This window comes from Ranitomeya variabilis, chromosome 2 (genome assembly GCF_051348905.1).
Source record: "Ranitomeya variabilis isolate aRanVar5 chromosome 2, aRanVar5.hap1, whole genome shotgun sequence".
In the NCBI taxonomy this organism is placed as follows: domain Eukaryota; kingdom Metazoa; phylum Chordata; class Amphibia; order Anura; family Dendrobatidae; genus Ranitomeya; species Ranitomeya variabilis.
Window position 1 is genome coordinate 303972966 of NC_135233.1, and position 16996 is coordinate 303989961.

Below are 16996 nucleotides of genomic sequence, written 5' to 3' on the forward strand. Positions count from 1 at the left end.
AAGAGATTGAGAGAAGCAACCCATAACGTGTATTGTTTAACCTTACATAAGTTTTCTCAGATCAAAGTGAGACACTAAAGATGGCTGCCATTTCCTGTATCAGCATACCATGTGCTGATATCCAAGATGACGACCACCCTGATGACCTCATGGATCCAGCCACAGTGATGCCCACCCTGATGACCTCATGGGCCAACCCACCCTGATGACCTCATGGATCCGCCCATGGACTTGCTCATTGCCCAACCCACTAACCAATAGAATACATCTGATCACTCCCATTTTAGAGCTAACCGAGCCCCCTTACAGGAGATATATAAACTTGTGTTCTGACTAAATAAAGCCCCTTGGAGCTGAGCCATAGATTGATGAGAGTTTACATCTGACTGTGTGTTGTCATATGTTTATTTCTTTGGTGCGCACCTGATCAATATCCATTAGGCCAGGAGTAGGCAACTGAAGTGAACATTTTATTAATTGTTCAACCTAACACATGCAACTGGGTAAGATCTGGTTACTGTTGTGGCCATCCAACTAACCAGGCCTCATCTACCTATCCACTTATAATAATAAAATAATAATACCGTTCCTCAGTATAACTCCTTGTGTCCCCCGTCTCATCACTTCTCTTCATGTGATCTTTGCAGCTGATTAAAAGTCACTGAACTAATTGGCCTCAGCAGACGAGTGTCATTCTAGTGGAGAGAGTGGACTAGGGAAACTGCCTTTATAACTCAGCAGCATGTGACTACGGCAACCAATCAGCAGCAGCCGACTGGCTCTGGTAGTCAAGTGTTGTTTCCCACCGGAAGGAGCGAGATCACAGTGCGGGACACAAGCAGCAATACTCAAAAACAGCATAGTGCTAGTAGTGCTAGTAGGAGAATGTATGTTTTTAGGAAGTTTTCAGAGCACCATAGGCCCATTTATAAGAGATTAAAAAAAGTTGTAGAAACCCCTTTAAGTCCTTCATGACCAGGCTGTTTTCCATTTTTTTTTTACCTTTTTCAGTTTTTCCTCCCCTTCTTCCAAGAGCTGTACTTTTTTTTCTGTCCCCTTAGCCGTATGATTTTTGCGGGACAGGTTGTATTTTTGAATGACTCCATTCATTTAATTAGGTGCTGCACAGGAGAGCAGTAAAAAAAAGTGTTGAAATTGCAAAAGTGCAGTTCCAAGATTGCTTTTTGGGTTTTTAATTGCCTTGTTCACTATATGGTAAAATGGACCTGTAAATACGATTCTCCAGGTTAGTACCAGTACACAGATACCAAACAATTTACGGTAAATATTTTTTTTAATTTGAATTGTGAAAATGTAATTAGGAAATTTGCAAAAAAAAAATTAAATCATTTCTTGTGTCAACATTTTTTCAGTGTATGGAACTCACTCCTTGTAGATACGCTGGTGCTATATCACACAGCTGCAAGGTTAAATGTATATATAGGATTCTAAAGGACATCTTAGTACACAGGTCCAGAATAATCTTTTAAATTTTGATACTGGTCTGATTAGAAATGGTATGCACCCTATGCATGTGCAGCGCCCCAGAGTCCTAGTCGTTGCAGTAATGTCGCTCTTCCACCAGGGGGAGTGATATTACGTCTGATGGTACTAAAGGAGTTCACCTTGCCAGGTATCACAGTCACACACTACACTTCACACTCCAGTCCACCAGGGGGAGCAAAGGTACTATCTACTAGGCCACTCCTCACACACGGGTAAAACTGGTGGGTTGGATAGGAAGTTAGAAAGAAGCTACCTGGGTTTGACCCAGAGAGGACTTGTCAGGCAGACAGGGGAAGAAGGAGGAACATCTGAGCTGCAGACAGAGGGTCCCTGTAAGGGGTGGGATCTTGACAGAGGCCAAGCACGAGATAGAACGTTACGGAGCTGCATCTGCACCATTGCAGCAGCATCCTAAGAAAGGACACGAAGCGAATTGTATTGGGGAGAGTGAGAAATGAAGTCACAGCACAAGGAGATAATACCGGGAGGAGTTCTGCCTCGAGATCTGTGGCCTCCTTCTGAGGCGCGTAGCCGGTGGCCGGAACACCGAGGGAGTAATAGGCTCTGCGCATTACTTCAGAGACCGGCAGGACAGTTGATTCCAAGTTGGCTGCCTGACCTTAATACCTAAGAAGACACGGAGGCAAATTGTGGGAGAGGGGCATCTCTAGGGTCCCTATAAAATAGCTCCAGGCCTACCCCGTCATACGGGTTGTCCTATCCATACCATCTCGGGGACAGAGAGAGAGAGAACATCAGAAACATCTACGAAAGTTGTGAGGACTATCCCGTGGTGCTCAGCAGGGAGGTACTACAACACACAGGCGCTAGTAAGAAGGCTACTGATTTCCACCTGGATAAGCGAACTCTGGATGTGCCTTCGAACCGGCCGGACTCAGCCTGCCCTTTAAACAGTACTCTGGACTGTGGACGCTGAAGTCTTCAGTAAAAGGTAAAGAGACTGCAACCTTTGTATCCTCGTTATTCATTGCGCCTTACAACATCCACCATCACCACCTATACAACTGGGAAGCCCTGGAGACACACTTCACCTGTGGGAAGGTATACCATCTAGCTGCCATTCCATCACCCCAGCGGACCCCTAGCAGCGTCGGTCACCCTGACCGAATACCACAGGTGGCGTCACGAACACCGTACAAACTACTTCACTTTTAATTGGACGCCCCTCAGAAGCGCCACGGACCGGGTCGGGCCACCGTGACATTCCCAGAACCGAGAGAGATAGACCCGGTACAGAGTACCCCATTGCCCTACACGTGGGGGCGCTCCACATGCAGTATTTTTTGCATTTGTATCCCGTCCAAATTGTATCTGTATTTATCTGTTATGTATGTTTCAATAAAGCTTGTATACTTGTATCGGGCATAGGCTTCCTTGTTCTCATAGGATTATATATATGTTGACCAGGGGCGGACCTACCGCCGGTTCAACCGGTGCAGCTGCACCGGGGCCCGGAGGTGGAGGGGGGCCCTTGCAGGCAGGGACATACAGGGGCCCGGCTTTGTGCTGCTGCAGTAGATCGGTGCACGGGTGCAGGCCCCGCACTGTATTAGCAGTGTACAAGTGCCGGCCGGCATCCTCCTATTGCAGACACAGCAGGAGCCTGTGTGTCTGCTGATCTGACGTCACCTGCGCGCCGAAGAGGAGAGATGAAGTTAGTAGAAAGCCATGGGGTCCCGGGCAGGAGGTATGTGACGGGCTTCATCTCACTCCTGCTTTCTTATCTGCTTTCTGTAGAGGATCTCTCTGCACTGTGAGATTTATTGCACCACCTTAAGTTTACATACAGATAAGGTCTCGGCTCCAGCGTCACCCGATCTGCATGTAAGCTGAAGCTGCAGCAATAAGTCACAGTGATCCTCACCCTGCACTGTGTGACCCTGAGCCCGGCTCCAGGACATCCCACATTATATATCAGATATATATTTGTACTATGTGCACATATATAGTGTTATGTGCACTGAGCACTGACCAGGCTGCAGGAACTCACATTATAATATAGTATATTATAATGTGAGTTCCTGCAGCCTGGTCAGTGCTCAGTGTATATAACACTATATATGTGCACATAGTACAGTGCACAGTATATACAGTATGGAGCCTCATGTGCAGTCATTATACAGTATGGAGCATCATGTGCGGTCATTATACAGTATGGAACATCATGTGCGGTCATTATACAGTATGGAGCATTATGTGCGGTCATTATACAGTATGGAGCATTATGTGCGGTCATTATACAGTATGGAGCATTATGTGCGGTCATTATACAGTATGGAGCATCATGTGTGGCCATTATACAGTATGCAGCATCATGTGCGGTCATTATACAGTATGGAGCATTATGTGCGGTCATTATACAGTATGGAGCATCATGTGCGGTCATTATACAGTATGGAGCATTATGTGCGGTCATTATACAGTATGGAGCATCATGTGCGGTCATTATACAGTGTGGAGCATTATCTGCGGTCATTATACAGTATTGACCATCATGTGTGGCCATTATACAGTATGGAGCACTGTGTGGCCATATTTTTTTATTTATAATTATTCTTTATGAAAGTGTGATCAGCAGTGCTAAATGGGTGTGGTTGGGACGTGGATATGGGTGTGACTAGTTATGAATGGGTGTGGCCAGAGGCGTGGCCTAAAATTTGCCGCGGCGCGCAACGCGCCGCAAGCTTTGTCCCTCTTTCCCATCTTCAAAAGTTGGGAGGTATGATGCTGGGCAGGGAGGGGGGCCCAGACACATTTCTTGCACAGGGGCCCAAAGCTGTCAGTGTGCGCCACTGATGTTGACATTTAGATGTTTAAGATGAATAATAATAGCGACTATTGTTACTTAAAGGATTAATTATATATGTATTAACCACAATATGTCATACACCGTATATTTAATTACACGTACATTATGTCAGCTGAAGTATGAGGAATGTACGACATTCGACTTTCAACTGAAAGCACTTAGATGACTGTAATAATGTAAAAATCAATAACTATTCAGCGGTATCAAAGCACTTTTCCAAGTGTCATAATAGGGGCATGCCATTTCTAAATCTTAACAGTATAGAAAGGGTTAATCTGTCTAGCAGGGGAGGAGAAGGCAGAAGACAACTTCTAAATAAAGAGGCTCTCTGAATATTTGCACTTAGTACTAGTGATCAGTGAGCGTGTTCGGCACTGATCGATACTCGATCAAGCAAAGGGTACGCTCATTACTCAATTGAGTACCCAACACGCATGTTTGGCGACTGTTAGACAGCCAATGAACATAAGGGGATTGACGACCATACACGGTAATGCCGTAGCCATGTTGGGTCTTATACCCGGTGATGCGATGCTCCGCACACTGTCCTCTGGAAGCAGTTCAGGGAGAGATGCTATAGGAGGAAGAGCTTATGTCTAACCTAAGAAATAAATTAAGAAAATGACGAAGGGTCCCAGCTATTTTTGATTACCAGCCAAGGTAAAGCAGACAGCTGGGAGCTTTAATTATCAGGCTGGGAGGGTCACTGGTTATTGTGCCCTCCCAAGCCTAAAAATACCATCCCGCAGCCTCTGTAGAATTGGCAAATCACATTAGATGTGTCAATTCTGGAATGGAAAACAGCCTGGTCATCAAGGACTTAAAGGGGTTTCTACCACTTTTTTTTATCCAGCTCTTTCAACTTGCCCTGGTGCAGTGGCAATTGGGGCACTGTGTAATGTCAGCTGGCATCAAGCCCGGGGTTAGTAATGTAGAGGTGTCTATTAGACACCACCATTACTACCGTAACTCAGTAATAATAATAAAAAAACACACACAGAAAAAATACTTTATTTGAATAAAGACTCCCCCACAAAATCCCTCCTTCACCAATTTATTATCAAAAATGTTCCAAAAAAGCTCCTCCAATGTGGTCCCATGTTCCCTGATGTCTCCAGCATCTGTGAATAGCAGTAAAGTTCCTGCTATTCACAGGTGCCAGGTAGTGACAATTCTCACCAGAGCGACCGGGTCTCAGTGCGTTCAGTTAGGCCGGTTTCACACGTCAGTGGCTCCGGTACGTGTGGTGACAGTTTCTTCACGTACCGGAGACACTGACACACGTAGACACATTAAAATAAATGTGTCTCTGCAGATGTCAGCGTGTTTTCATGAACCGTGTGTCCGTGTGCAAAACATGGAGACATGTCTGTGATCGTGGGAGAGCACGGATCACACGGACCCATTAAAGTCAATGGGTGCATGTAAACACGTACCGCACACGGATGCTGTCCGTGTGCTCTCCGTGGCTTTTTTTAAAGTCATAGGGTTAAAATTGAAACAAATTGTTTTAATACACGGACACATGGACAGCACACGGACGATAAACACGGACACACGGATAGCACACGGATGCCCTACGTTCACATGGACACGGATAGCTCCGGGACCGTTTCTTCCGGTACCGGAAATATCTGCACGTGTGAGACTGGCCTTAAAGGCAGCAGCTCTGATGAGAGTTGTCATCACTACAGATCATCACCACTTAATATCAAAGAATCTCTCATATTGATCTATTGACATGTTTTACTTTATCGCTACTGAGACAATTTCTGCATCCTGAGAGCGAGCTGGAGGGACATAGAAGCGCGATAGAGCATAATCCAGACAGCGTTATATGGTGATGCAGCAGTGCTCACCTGGTATTGTTGTGAGAAAGCACTACACTAACAGGGCTCAAGATATAAATCCAGAAGGCTGGGGAGTCCAATGTAGAGAGCAGTTGTAGGAGATGCAGGTGGGTAGGAAAAAAATATTATTATGTTTTGCCTATATAGTGCCATCATATTCTGCAGCACTTTACATACATTATCATCATTGTCCCCATTGGGGTTCACAATATAAATGCCCTATCAGTATGTCTTTGGAGTGTAGGAGGAAACCCCCGCAAACACGGGAGAACATACAAATTCCACACAGATATTGTGTTTGAATGCGCACAGGCCCATACTGTACCCGTCCCTACGCCTTAGATGGGGATATCTAGTACTAATATTACCCTGCCTCGAGGAAATCGAGATTTACTGCAAGACCAGCACTTCTAATAGTAAGAATAATACAGCTATATGAAATTGAATAAGAATAATGCAGCAATAATAATACTGCAATATATAACATTATGTATGGTCCAACCCAAAGCCGCCTTTATAGTATTATAGTCTCACCCCCCCCCACCCCCAGGCCCCAAAATTAAAAATCCTTACACTCTTTAAATCCAGACTCCTCGTTCTCTGCAGCCTCTGTCTTATAGTCTATCCGGTGTCACAGTGCATCCAGTGTCTCCAAAATGATCCAAAATACACCAGGTAGTCCACCTCTGAATGGCTTTAGAAAACCAAATTACAACTTTGGAGTGGCCTAGTCAAAATCTTGACCTTAATCCGACTGAGATGGTGTGGCATGACCTTAAAAAGGCGGTTCACGCTCGGAAACCCTCCAATGTGGCTGAATTACAACAACTCTGCAAAGATGAGTTGGCAAAAATTCCTCCAGAGCGTTGTAAAAGGCTCATTGCCAGTTATCGCAGACGCTTGATTGCAGTTGTTGCTGCTAAGGATGGGCCAACCAGTTATTAGGTTTAGGGGGCAATAACTTTTTCACACAGGGCCCTGTAAGTTTGGATTGCTTTTTTCCCTTAATAATAACGACCTCCGTTTTGTGATTACTTGTGTTATCTTTATCTAATATTTACATTTGTTTGGTGATCTGAAACATTTAAGTGTGACAAACATGCAAAAGAATAGGAAATCAGGAAGGGGGCAAACACTTTTTCACACCACTGTATAAATACATGCACACACACATATCTATTTCTATCGTCGGAATTCATAACTGACAGAGAGGGATGAGATGACACTTTTTATCCAAGCATTATTGGATCGCCCGCTAGGACCCTGATGTACTCGGGCCGGGTCCGGTGGTCATCAAAGGGGTAGTCACGGTGGCAGTGACCTAGTCCGTGGCCCTGGGCATCCAAGTTAAAGGGAAAGTCTTTAAAGGGGTTGTTTTGAATAAAAAATGTTCTTGACGCCCCCTGTGGTATTCGGTCAGGGGTGACTAACGCTGCTTAAAGGGGTCCACTGGGATGATGGTACTGCAGCAGGGATCGTATGGCTTCCCACAGGTGAAGCTTGATCCCCAGGGCTCCCGGAGTAGTGGGTAAATATGACAGACGGTGTAGTGCCGGAAAGAATTGGAGGACACAAGGTTGCAGTCTCTTACCTTTTACTGGTAGTATGAAGCCACAGTCCAGGGTACGGATCACAGGTGATGGAGAGGTCAGGGCAGCCTGGAAGCGATTTGGAGCCTTGTTAACCAGGTGAGGTTGGAAGCCTTCCTTACTGCGCTGCAATGTGCGTCCGTTGCTACCTGAGGCTTCTCACAAGGTCCTCTCTCTCTATCCTAGTACAGTACCCCCATGGCAGGCAACTCGAGCCTTTCTACAGGTGTCCCTACTGCGGCGACTCCGGGCTCTATATGCTGCTGTGCCTTTGGGTGTAGTTGTGGACAGGCAACTTGAAATCTCCTGCCTGCCGGTTTCTGCGGTGGGGCATACAGTCCCACACAGCCTCGGACTCCCGGTGTCTGGTTCCTGCACTTCAGCATGGAGGGAGCCCTGTCGCAGCTCCCCTCCATCACCTCACTTCTCCTGTGCTCCTTCTCCCTCACTCTTTCCTACAGACTAACCTAACCCCTCCTCCAAACCAGAGCATATATAGGGAAGTTCCCCTGAAACTGGGTGTAGAGCTCCTCCTTCTGGCCTGGAGTCAGAACATGTTGAGTGTACAGGTTACCTGTTAAAGGAGTCCTCCTCGCTTCCAGACAGGGCATCACCCTCTCCGAGAGGAAGGCAATACCACTGTGGTACCCTGATTCCTGGGGTGCCACATTATGTATACACCACATATGTTCAAGGTAACACAGCAGATGTCTAGGTAGTAGTCCAGCCAGCTCTGTCTATGTCCTTAGATATCGACGCCACTGTATTAGTGTTGTGTTGTCACAGGTCATTTCACAAACGTTGCGCTGGCTTCTACGATCATCAGATCTTACATACTGTGACTCCTTTCTGTGAGGATACTGCAAGGACTCAGTATATCTGTCGCCCCAGCCACAGGATCTAAACGACCTGAGATAAAACTTCACTGACACTGGAGTCCATGTCTAATGATGAGCTGGCACATGTCTGGGCAGAACTGGACTACTACCTAGACATCTGATGTGTCACCAATGGAAATCACTTTGAACATTTGTGGTATACAGATAAAACTTTGATAGACAGTGCGTCTTTTCATGTTTGTACATTTGTGGTGATCTCTCTGAATACCAAGGCTTTTATTTTGCACCATCCCTTTTGCATCAACTTGTATGAATAGTTGTAATTAAAACTATTCAACCCCATTTGCACATTTTGAATTTCTTCAATGGTCAAAAGCTTACCTAAACAGACCCTGACTGCTATGTGGTCTATGTTGAGAGGTGGACCACCAGTGAATTGCTTCTCCTGCTGCAAAGCTTTTGCCACTAGGAGGAGCACACTGCTTACAGATGACAAGTGCATGTGTATTGACCGGTCTGAAGAGCTAATAACGCTCCATACACAGTGGGTGCCAGTTGTGTCAAACTTGATGCCCTGGTAGTGATGAAGAGGTCTGAGAGGCCACTGTTTATTATGTATTAGGTCGCTGGTGACTATGCTGGGTTTGAGCACTGTGCAGTGGCCTGTAAAGTTTGGACATCCCTGGTCAAAATTACTATTATTGTGAACAGTTAAGCAAGTTGAAGGTGAAATTATCGCTAAAAGGTCTACAGTTAAAGATGACACATTTCTTTTATATTTTAGGCAAAACAATATTTTTTCTTTCATCTTTTACATTTTAAAAATTACAAACAGGAAAATGGGCTGAAGCAAAAGAGTCTTTCAATTCTTGTTTGAGCGATTTTCATCCATTCTTCCTTGAAAAATTCTTCCAGTTCTGTGACATTCCTGGGTCATCTTGCATGTGCTGCTATTTTGAGGTCTAGCCACAAATTTTCAATGAAGTTCAGATCAGGTGACTGTGAGGGCCATTGTAAGACCTTCAGCTTGCACCTTTTGAGGTAGTGTATTGTGGATTTTGACATGTGTTTAGGATCATTATCCATTTGTAGAAACCATCCTCTTTTCAACTTCAGATTTTTCACAGATGGTGTTATGTTTGCATCTAGAATTTGTTGAAATTTCATTGAATCCATTCTTCCCTCTACCCATGAAATGTTCTCCATGCCATTGGCTGCCACACAACCCCAAAGCATGATTGAGCCACCCCCATGCTTAATGGTTGGCGAGATGTTCTATTCCTGAAATTCTGTGCGCTTTTTTACCCCACACATACCTTAGATCATTGTGGGCCGGCCACGGGAATTGTTTACAAAATGTGTCAGGCTTGTTTACATGTTCTTTAGGATACTTCTGAAGCTGAATTTTATGGTGAGGACGCAGGAGAGGTTTTCTTCTGATGACTGTTCCATGAAGGCCTTACTTGTGACAGTAGAAGAATGTACAACAATTCCAGAGTCTAGCATTCCTACAAACAGCTCACTGAAATTTTGCTTGGTCTTCCAGACCAGTATCTTGACCTCCACTGCTCCTGTTAACTGCCATTTCTTAGTTAAATTTGGAACTGAGGTAAGGGCAACTTGAAAATGCTTTACTATCTACTTATAGCCTCCTCCAGCTTTGTGGGCCTCCACCAGTTTCATTTTCAGAGTGCTAGGCAGCTGCTTAGAAGAACCCATGGCTGCTGTTTTTTGCACAAGGTTAGAGGAGGCTGAGTTGTTATAAAGCTGGGAATTTTTCATCACCTGGCCTTTCCTAATGCGGCGCGCCCCCACACCGCCGCAGGGCCGAGGGGTACCCGGAGCCGGGCCTCTAGTTCTCAGTCTCGGGGTTGTCACGGTGGCTAGACCCGGTCCGTGGCCCTGTCCGTCAGTGGGGGACGTCCGGTGAAATAAGTGGTGCTAATGGTGGTGTAGCGGTGCGGTTGTGGGGTGTAAGTCGCGGTAAATAACGAGGACACCAGGTTGCAGTCTCTTTACCTCTTTACTGGAGATCTCTGAGTCCTCAGTCCAGAACACGGTTCACCAGGCTACGCAAGTCCGGCCGGTCCAATGGCACCTCCAGAGTTCTCCTCTCAGGTAGAAATCTGTGCCTTCCTTCTAGCGCTATGTGTTGTAGTCCTTCCCTGCTGTGCTCACGGAAAGTAACCCCACAACGGTTGTGTCTGTTTCTTAAGTTCCCTCACAACTCGATTTGATGTTCCTCTGTAATCCACCCCTTCCCTGTATTCAGGTTGGAATGGCACCCGTTTGTCAGGTAGGCCTGGAGTTCTTCCGGGACCCTAGAGTCGCCCCTCTCCCGCAATTGCCCCCCAAGACTTCATAGGTGATATGTGGTAGACAGCCTGCCTGAGACCGACTGTCCTGCCGCTGTTTGGAGTATGGCTTGAAGCTGTATTCTAATCCACTCCCTCGGCGTTCCGGCCACCGGTATTGCGCCTCAGCAGGGTGCTGCCTCTTTCAACAAAACCCCTGCTGGTATTCTCCTTCTGCTTGATCTCGTTTCTCACTCAGCACAATCTATCTCGCTTCTAGTCCTTTCTTGAGTCCCGCCGCTTCCAGGAGCCTGCGCGGACCCGTTACGTTCTTTCAATGCCAAGCCTCTGCCAGGATCCCACCCCTGGCAGAGACCCTACAGTCTCTCCCTTCACAACACCCCCTGCCACAGGGTGTTGCTCCGTTCAATCCCGTCAGCGTTCTGTCTAACTTCCTGCCTGACCCCCAGTTTACCCACTATGGTGGGGAGTGGCCTAATGAATAGCACCCTTAGCTCCCCCCGGAGGCCCAGCTGTGAAACATATTGGTGTCTGTGATACCTGATTGGAGGAACTCCTTCGGTGCCATCGAACGTACCATGGCTCCCCTTAGCGGCGAAGCCACAGCACTGCAACGACCAGGACTCTGGGGCGCTGCACTCCCCCCTGGTTAAACACAGTACTCCGGGACTGGGAAGAAAAACAACAATACAGATTAGCAAAAAGACATACAATTTTGTTGAGTGCAAAACGATAAGTATACTTGAACAGGCTTCCTGTTATGGGAGGTGAGGACACTTTTAACGTTACAAACATGGTCAACATTATAAATTACAGGCTATGCATAACTCCTGTTACCCAACCGGGTATTCTACTTAGTGCAAATTCTGGAACAATAAATTAACATTGCTTTTAAGAAACATACACTCTTAGTTTACCAAAGGCCTTCCTATAATCACATTACAGGGTAAGGTAACTTCACATTCTCCTACTTTGAACCTGCAGGACCGCCTGTCCCTATGGCACCAGACCTACTGCCTCTCCTTTCTTTTACAGGACCGCCCCGTTCAGCCAGGGCCTACTGCCTTTCGCTACTATACATAGTATAGACATAACATTCCTTTCGTTTAAAGAACTCTGAGCCCGCTCTACTCGGCTCCTTTAAGGACTCACTCTCTAACCCCTACGGGTTCGCCTTCTGTCCTTAGTAACAAAGTAACTTTCTTATGGGGACGCAGGGTTGACCTTCTATCCTCACCTTCATCATTACTTCCTTACTTTCAGCTATGCAGATCTCTATCTCTACCCCTACGGGCTCTCTGCATCTTTTCTTTCTGCAAAACATTATTTAGATTTCACATTTCAACAAATTCAACACATATAACTTAGCATGTAAAACAGTTACATTTCTTTTTCAAGCTTCATTATCACATTACTGTTCTGCAACAGTATCTTTCTCAAGTTCAATTTCACACATCCCCTTTAAGAGGGGACCAAGTCTTTCTGAGGTAGCTCGTCTTCTCAGCCTACCAGCCCACGCAAAGGTTCCGGTATGGTATCTTCGCAAAGTGTCTTTAACTAGAACCGGTAGGAAAGGTATCTTCACAAAGTGTCTTTGGCTCAAACCAATAGGGCAAATATCTTCGCAAAGTGTCTTTGGCTAAAACCAGTAGGGAGCACCTTTAAGAAGGTGCAAACTATTTACAAAAGAAAGTTCGAATCATGCACAGTCCATGATTTCTGCAGTTTGTGTAACTTGGTGCAAAAAAACTTCAAGAAAAAGAAAAACAAACAAAGGGGATCCCGGGTCAACAAAGGGATCCATTAACCCTGGACAGGTTTAGCAGCAACTTAAAAGAACAAACAGTAACTATTTACATTTTCATGGTATCGAGGTTTATTCTTCTTCTGGTGGCTTGGGTTCTGGGGCCCCGGTCACTGCAGCGCCAGCATCCGCGGTTCGAACATGCAGATGAACCCGACTGGCCAATTCCGGGGCTGCTACTAGGCGTACCGTTGCGATGGTGACAAGTTCGGGTGCCCCCGGGACCAGGTCTGGGGCTGCAGGTGCCGCAGGTCCAGACATACACCGCCGAACATTCCGTGCATACCACCCAAGTGGGTTCAAGTGGCGGCTGTAAGTCACAGGATCCCCCTTCTGTAACGGTTCTCCGCTTCGGCCACAACAGGGAGCCCTCACGTTACAATGCGCAACGAAAACATCAGTATCCAGTCCCGGCTCGTGTATGAGGCCCCACCCCCTTTTTACATGGTAGGCCAACACAGTGCCCCGCCTTACCGCGTCTCTGTCATCCCATGCCGGGGGGGGTTGTTGTACTTTCGATGGGCCCATCGACTCAGCTCCTTTCCGTCCTTTCCACTGCAGAATCAAGCACTGTCTATATTGCTCCCATGTAAGCACCGCAAGGGTGGACCCATTCTCCCGGGATCCATCTGCTCTAAACCAGGGGGTGTCCCACCGAAGAACTACTCCATCTAAGCTCACATCCACGGGCTTCCCCACTCCGGTCGACAGCGGTGGCACCATCCTCCCCAGATCATCGGGGGATAGCACCATTAGCCCTGCCGAGATAAGTCGCTCCCTACTGAGATGGAGGTGGGTCATAGAAGCGGGCTCGTGAAGGGGAGCAGGGACGTCGGCCATACCTGCGCCTAATGTGGTTCCATCGGTGTCGCTCTGGTCCGTTAACGAGGACGCTGGAGTCGGCTGCAGCCCGGACCGGGGCTCCTCCAATGGGATGCTCGGACTCCGCTCCGCTTGCTGTGGTTCCTCCTCCTCTAACTCCGAGGTCGGGATTGGTGGACGTAGCTTCGCTGTCGGATCCGCAGGCTTCCGGTCCATCTCCGGTGAAGAAAGGCAGGCCTGACCCACTTCTTCCTCGCTCAGGCACTCGCCGTTCATCATCGCCACCTGATAGTCACTGGCAGTGCATGCACCTAACTCCGCCATTTCTCTGAGGTCGGGCTTCTTCGTCACCAGCCTCTCGCCGTTGCATATCAAGGGGTGTTTCTCTTCTGCTTTGGGGCAGGTCATTCCTCTGCAGCCAGAAGTGCAGGGGGCGGTAGCCATTTCTCGCGCCACACTGGGAGTCTCCGCCCATAACACGCCCTCCTTCCCCTTGGGTGTAGCAATGGCGGCGCCTTTTGGCGGGAACTTTTGGCGGCTAATGGCGCAGCACAGTCTTACAATAAAGTACAGTCCAAGCACAACAAATCACAGTCTCTAGGCACACATGACCTGATTCTTCAGGCTTAAGTAGATCCTGTTCGTGACGCCATTTCTGCGGCGCGGCCCCACACCGCCGCAGGGCCGAGGGGTACCCGGAGCCGGGCCTCTAGTTCTCAGTCTCGGGGTTGTCACGGTGGCTAGACCCGGTCCGTGGCCCTGTCCGTCAGTGGGGGACGTCCGGTGAAATAAGTGGTGCTAATGGTGGTGTAGCGGTGCGGTTGTGGGGTGTAAGTCGCGGTAAATAACGAGGACACCAGGTTGCAGTCTCTTTACCTCTTTACTGGAGATCTCTGAGTCCTCAGTCCAGAACACGGTTCACCAGGCTACGCAAGTCCGGCCGGTCCAATGGCACCTCCAGAGTTCTCCTCTCAGGTAGAAATCTGTGCCTTCCTTCTAGCGCTATGTGTTGTAGTCCTTCCCTGCTGTGCTCACGGAAAGTAACCCCACAACGGTTGTGTCTGTTTCTTAAGTTCCCTCACAACTCGATTTGATGTTCCTCTGTAATCCACCCCTTCCCTGTATTCAGGTTGGAATGGCACCCGTTTGTCAGGTAGGCCTGGAGTTCTTCCGGGACCCTAGAGTCGCCCCTCTCCCGCAATTGCCCCCCAAGACTTCATAGGTGATATGTGGTAGACAGCCTGCCTGAGACCGACTGTCCTGCCGCTGTTTGGAGTATGGCTTGAAGCTGTATTCTAATCCACTCCCTCGGCGTTCCGGCCACCGGTATTGCGCCTCAGCAGGGTGCTGCCTCTTTCAACAAAACCCCTGCTGGTATTCTTCTTCTGCTTGATCTCGTTTCTCACTCAGCACAATCTATCTCGCTTCTAGTCCTTTCTTGAGTCCCGCCGCTTCCAGGAGCCTGCGCGGACCCGTTACGTTCTTTCAATGCCAAGCCTCTGCCAGGATCCCACCCCTGGCAGAGACCCTACAGTCTCTCCCTTCACAACACCCCCTGCCACAGGGTGTTGCTCCGTTCAATCCCGTCAGCGTTCTGTCTAACTTCCTGCCTGACCCCCAGTTTACCCACTATGGTGGGGAGTGGCCTAATGAATAGCACCCTTAGCTCCCCCCGGAGGCCCAGCTGTGAAACATATTGGTGTCTGTGATACCTGATTGGAGGAACTCCTTCGGTGCCATCGAACGTACCATGGCTCCCCTTAGCGGCGAAGCCACAGCACTGCAACGACCAGGACTCTGGGGCGCTGCACTCCCCCCTGGTTAAACACAGTACTCCGGGACTGGGAAGAAAAACAACAATACAGATTAGCAAAAAGACATACAATTTTGTTGAGTGCAAAACGATAAGTATACTTGAACAGGCTTCCCGTTATGGGAGGTGAGGACACTTTTAACGTTACAAACATGGTCAACATTATAAATTACAGGCTATGCATAACTCCTGTTACCCAACCGGGTATTCTACTTAGTGCAAATTCTGGAACAATAAATTAACATTGCCTTTAAGAAACATACACTCTTAGTTTACCAAAGGCCTTCCTATAATCACATTACAGGGTAAGGTAACTTCACATTCTCCTACTTTGAACCTGCAGGACCGCCTGTCCCTATGGCACCAGACCTACTGCCTCTCCTTTCTTTTACAGGACCGCCCCGTTCAGCCAGGGCCTACTGCCTTTCGCTACTATACATAGTATAGACATAACATTCCTTTCGTTTAAAGAACTCTGAGCCCGCTCTACTCGGCTCCTTTAAGGACTCACTCTCTAACCCCTACGGGTTCGCCTTCTGTCCTTAGTAACAAAGTAACTTTCTTATGGGGACGCAGGGTTGACCTTCTATCCTCACCTTCATCATTACTTCCTTACTTTCAGCTATGCAGATCTCTATCTCTACCCCTACGGGCTCTCTGCATCTTTTCTTTCTGCAAAACATTATTTAGATTTCACATTTCAACAAATTCAACACATATAACTTAGCATGTAAAACAGTTACATTTCTTTTTCAAGCTTCATTATCACATTACTGTTCTGCAACAGTATCTTTCTCAAGTTCAATTTCACACATCCCCTTTAAGAGGGGACCAAGTCTTTCTGAGGTAGCTCGTCTTCTCAGCCTACCAGCCCACGCAAAGGTTCCGGTATGGTATCTTCGCAAAGTGTCTTTAACTAGAACCGGTAGGAAAGGTATCTTCACAAAGTGTCTTTGGCTCAAACCAATAGGGCAAATATCTTCGCAAAGTGTCTTTGGCTAAAACCAGTAGGGAGCACCTTTAAGAAGGTGCAAACTATTTACAAAAGAAAGTTCGAATCATGCACAGTCCATGATTTCTGCAGTTTGTGTAACTTGGTGCAAAAAAACTTCAAGAAAAAGAAAAACAAACAAAGGGGATCCCGGGTCAACAAAGGGATCCATTAACCCTGGACAGGTTTAGCAGCAACTTAAAAGAACAAACAGTAACTATTTACATTTTCATGGTATCGAGGTTTATTCTTCTTCTGGTGGCTTGGGTTCTGGGGCCCCGGTCACTGCAGCGCCAGCATCCGCGGTTCGAACATGCAGATGAACCCGACTGGCCAATTCCGGGGCTGCTACTAGGCATACCGTTGCGATGGTGACAAGTTCGGGTGCCCCCGGGACCAGGTCTGGGGCTGCAGGTGCCGCAGGTCCAGACATACACCGCCGAACATTCCGTGCATACCACCCAAGTGGGTTCAAGTGGCGGCTGTAAGTCACAGGATCCCCCTTCTGTAACGGTTCTCCGCTTCGGCCACAACAGGGAGCCCTCACGTTACAATGCGCAACGAAAACATCAGTATCCAGTCCCGGCTCGTGTATGAGGCCCCACCCCCTTTTTACATGGTAGGCCAACACAGTGCC